This window comes from Octodon degus, unplaced genomic scaffold, assembly GCF_000260255.1.
Source record: "Octodon degus isolate 3935 unplaced genomic scaffold, OctDeg1.0 scaffold00002, whole genome shotgun sequence".
Classification (NCBI taxonomy): domain Eukaryota; kingdom Metazoa; phylum Chordata; class Mammalia; order Rodentia; family Octodontidae; genus Octodon; species Octodon degus.
The window spans coordinates 31,076,288-31,081,371 of NW_004524578.1; positions in this window are offsets into that span (position 1 = coordinate 31,076,288).

Sequence of the window (5,084 nt, forward strand, 5' to 3'; positions counted from 1 at the left end):
CCTCTGCACTTGTTACAGGTGGGCTTGGGTTTTGAGGTTGCATTTTGTTCCTTCTCGTCATTTTGTGTAGCACTGTCTTCTGACCTTTGTTGTAGATCTTTGCTGTAGTTATAACCTTAGCACGTACTGAAGTTCAGGTGCAGATGTACAAAGTTTGGCCTTATCAAGCTGCAACTGGCTTGGGTCTGGCTGCTGTGCTGAGCTCCTTCCCACTGCTGCCCTTGAGGATAAACTTGTTATGCCCTTGTGGCGAGATGTTCTGCTCCTGGACTAGCTGTTTGGATCTATCCTCTACACTTTCTGCAGGGATTGCAGCTGCAGGATTACACCCCAGGCGTGTATGCCAGGCCTGAACTGTGCCTGGAGGGGGTAAGGTGAAGTAGGGAGAAGAGGAAGCTCTCCCACACACTTACCAGACCTGGGCTAGGACTGCATCTGGGGGTTCCTGGACGCGGCATTGGCGGGCGTGGTGGGGAAGGTACTGAGGAGTGGTGGGAGGAGGCCCAAGGGGATGGGAGAGGGTCTGGCCCATGCTGCGCCTGGGCTGGGACTGGTCCCACAGGCGCAGGGTAGCAGGAAGCTCTCCACATACTCACTGGACCTGGGCTAGGACTAGGTCTGGGGGTTCCCGGAACTTGGCCAAAAGAAAATTTTAAAAGGGTGGAGTATTTGTCTCCTCTGAGGAGCTCTGGTCTTCATAGTCAGCTTGGTCATAGTCTCCCGGCTTTCAGGGCAGACTCTTTGGCCTCTGCCTTGGATCCCTCAGCCTTCTGGAATATACTCATCAGTCTTCCACCACAGACCCATTGGGTGCAAGGCTGTGATACAGCCTTCCATTGCAGACCCATCGACATCTTGATATGGACTTGCATGAACACTGCAGTGATCTTGAGACCTTAGACTGCATCCTGCAGTCTCCAGTGTACAGATGCCTTCTGCACACTTCCTCATCCAACTCTGTGGCTGGCCGTCATAAGCCAATCTTGTAATTTCTTATATGTTTGTACATCTTGTGTTAAGTCTATTCCTATAGTAAAACCCTGACTGATACACAAGTAAATTTTAGGAACTACTTTTCTAATTCTTTAAGGTATGCTAATGCTATTTTGATTGGAATTGAATTAAATATGTATAAAACTTTTGAAGTTGGCCATTTTCACTATGTTGGTTCTCCCTATCAAATAGCCAAGGAACTCTTTCCATTTTTTGATATCCCCTTCAATCTATTTTTCTAGTTACTGTAATTTTCAATGTATATATGTAAATATTAACCAGAAACATTGAATCTACTGTAAAAGAAAATAGATAGAAATCTTGAAGACATAGGTCTAGGTAGCCACCACATGATCAAAGCCCAAACCCCATGGGAAATGGTGCAAAGTATAAACAAATGAGAATTTGCCTTGTTAAAAAGTTTTTGCACAACAAAGAAATCACCAACAGAGTAAAAATACAGACAACAGAATGGGAAAAACTATATTCAGCTATTTTTGAAACAAATGATTTATATCTAAATTATATAAAGGATTTTTAAAACAGACCCCCCCCAATACAAAAGTCCAATCCAAAAAAAAAAAGAGCATCAGAGATGAATACACACTTCTCAGATGAAGAAATACAAATTTCAAATAAATATATGAAAAATGTTCAACATCATTTGTCATTCACTGGTCATTCAAGCGATGCAAATTAAAACAACACTGAGGTTCAATTTCACCCCAGAAAGAATGGTTATCATCAAGAAATTAACCAATAACAAATGCAGGAGGGGCTGTGGGGAAAACATAGATCTTCTCCACTAACTGTGGGAGTGTAAATTGATGCAACCACTGTGGAAATCAGTGTAGAGATTTCTCAAAAAAAAAAAAAAACTAATATTAGAGGTCCCACTGAACTGAGCTAGTCCCCTTCTGGGTACTTTCTCAAAAGAATTAAAAACATACCACAGCAATGTATGTACACACCCATGTTTATAGCAGCAAAATTTGTCACAGGTAAATCTTAGAAACAAACCAAATGCCCATTAAATGAGGAATGGATTACAAAAAAGATGTGGCATTTTTACATAATGGAGTACTACTCAGTTATAAAGAAGGATAGACTTGAGACTATCATAAGTAAATGGATACAACTTGAGACAGTCCTCGTAAATGAAATAAATCAGACTCACATGTGTAAATACCATATTGTGTTCCTAGTGTAAGAAGCTAAAAGAGTAAATAAGATCCAAAATATATAATAGATACCAGGAAATGGGAAGAAACTGTTCAGAGGAAAAGAAGAAAAGAGAAACTGGAATGAAAGAGAAGAGGAAGGGAAAAGGAAAAAATATATATATATATATAGTAATTAAGACAGTTGTACTAGTAATTTCTCTTGGTTCTTTGAAAATGAAGGTTTGTGCTAATATTATTTAGTCAATTTTTCATATCTATATCTTATACTCTGAAAAACTACTTTGAAGACAACAAAACCCAGTGTATTAACCATTGTTACTCTCCTATTATCATGTTTAGAAATTTTGGTTAATTATTTTTATTGTTTTTTTCTCTTTAAAATAAAAAATAAGTAGAAGGGACTTGATCTGAAATACTTTCCTCAGCAATTTTTTCTGCTGTCTGTGGTTCTCATGGACATAGTGCATTTTATGGAAGTGAAGAGAATAGACAATATTTGCCCAGAATTGTCCTGTTTTCTCCTCCTTGCAAACCCAACAGATGTATTGTGGACCACTCATCAGCAGGGGTTTTACATTGAGTCCCCAAAAGCCTTAAATTCATGGAGACACTCAGAGGCTTCAGGGAAGGTGGAGCAAAAGCGGAACAGGTAGGACTTCATATCAACAGATCCCTGAATGCTGCCCCCTTCATCACCTCTTCATTTGGACTCCAAGTTAAGTTTTCCCTGACATCTTACCTTCTGGAGGTCAGGGAGAAGGGTGGTTTTACTTTAAAAGTTAATGAAAACCACTGTCACTCTCCCTTCCTTATGACCCTTTTGGCCTCTATAGCGATTGCAATGTTCTAGAGCTAAAGACAGACCTAGCCTTCTGTTCTCTCTCCTGTTGCAGCACTGCCCAAGAGCTGAGATGCTCAAAAGTTGTGCATCTTGAAGTTGAAGTAACTCTAGAGGTCAATTCCTGCAGCCTTCCAGTCTGTCACAACTTATCCAGAGCAATGCAACCACTTCTGTTTAAACACCTCCACAAACAGAGAATTGTCCACCTCAAGAAAGCAGCCCAACAGCTTTTCTAATAACTAAAGCCTCCAGGGTGACATGGCCCAAATTAGATCTCTGAGAAACAGATTGTTTTGTTTTCTAGCCATGCACAAAGTCTGTGGCCATGCTTCCAGTATTAAAATTCAACTATTAAAGAGCAAGCCTTCCCTTCAACCTAATATTTCTATGTAGGTTCTTTGGTATCCCCACATGAGTCCCTGTTTATCTATATTCTCTTTGAGAAATAAGGTCAAAAATGGAATAATTTAGGTGTGGTTTTAACCAAGAAAACAAAATTAGCCTCAATACTGCACCAGTCTTAGAAGAACTTAATGATGGTTTTCATTTGTGATTTGTGGCAAATTAACACCAAAGTCTACATTTAAGCCATATTCTTCAGTCCTGTATTCAGCCAAGATCTTTTCTCCCTGAATGTAGGATTCTATATCTCTCCCTATTTTATTTCATTCTGCAGTTTTAATCAGTCCCCATAGTGTTTCAAAGAAATCCAACACACTCAGCATAGTTTTTTGACTTACCCCAAATTGAAAAATGAGAAAGTTAATTTATAATGCTCTGTGTCAACTGGCACCCAAATTGTGTGAATACTAATCACTGCTGTGTCACACCACTTAAGAAATTAGTCAGTACATTAGAAAATGATAAGTGGTTCCCTTGATTTGTTGTGGAAAAGGAAAGAATAAATAAAGCCAACATTAACTTTTGGCACTCTTGTAGACACTGAGGATATGCTAGCGTACAAAACAAAAGTTCATCACAATAATGTCTACATTTTTAGGGGAGCCACACAATACACAAATAAATATATTCTTCCCAGGGAACATAAGATCTAGAAAGAAAATTAGAGCAGAGTTGAATTTATGGAATTTCAGGTTTTTAGGCAAAGAAAGTATACTTTTGTTCTTTAAGTGACAACAGAAAACACAATAATATTCCACATTTCATGTAGTATTTTAAAAGAAACCCAATTTTAAGACATTTTAATTAGCATTTAATTAAAATAAATTTATTGAACGTGAACAATGTCAACAACATTGGTACTACCAAATCATTACTGATGTCTTTGGTCCTAATACTATTTGAGGCATAGGTAGACAGAAATGAAATAGAATATGAATGTATTAAACTATATTTTATGCAGCCTTTATCTTTTTGATAATATATGTACATTAGCAATGTGTACAAGGAGGCTATAAGATGTTCAGCCAAAGTGCTATTCCAAAGATGTAAAAGGGCCCTCTACCAATTGTGTGGCCCTGCAAGTCCTTCTGTTTACAAAATTAAAATAAGCAAGATCTCAATGAGTGTCTCTAAGCAAGGGATAGATTCAGCTAAAACAAAAGGAAAAAGAAAAAAAAAAAACAGTAACAGAGTATTAGTGACCAAAGTAAGGAAATCAATGCACTCTAGAAGATGCATAATATCATTTGTTCTTGCTAGATCAAAGCAACTCGCTCCAGCCCCAGCCCAGGCCTAGCATGGGGGTGGGGGGGGACTGTGTGGAGGGGACAATCTGCATACTTGTGGGAACCTCCTCCGTCAGATAGGCCTGGTGTGAAACTCTGTGGCTGAAGTCGCTGCAGAGAGGCCAGGGGCCAGACACACCCAGCTAATCCAGGAGCAGAACACCTTGCCAGAGGGGCAAAGCAAGTTCACTTCCAAGGGCTGCAGCAGGAAGAAGCTCAGCACAGCAGCCAGACCCAAGCCAGGCATATCTGGATGAGTTCAAACTCTGTAGATTCAGACCTGATAAGCTAGACCCAGATCTATGAGACTGTCCTCTCTCTTTTTCTCTTGATCTACAGAGGAGCAACAGGTAACCAGGTAAGCTAGTCTGCCTGGAA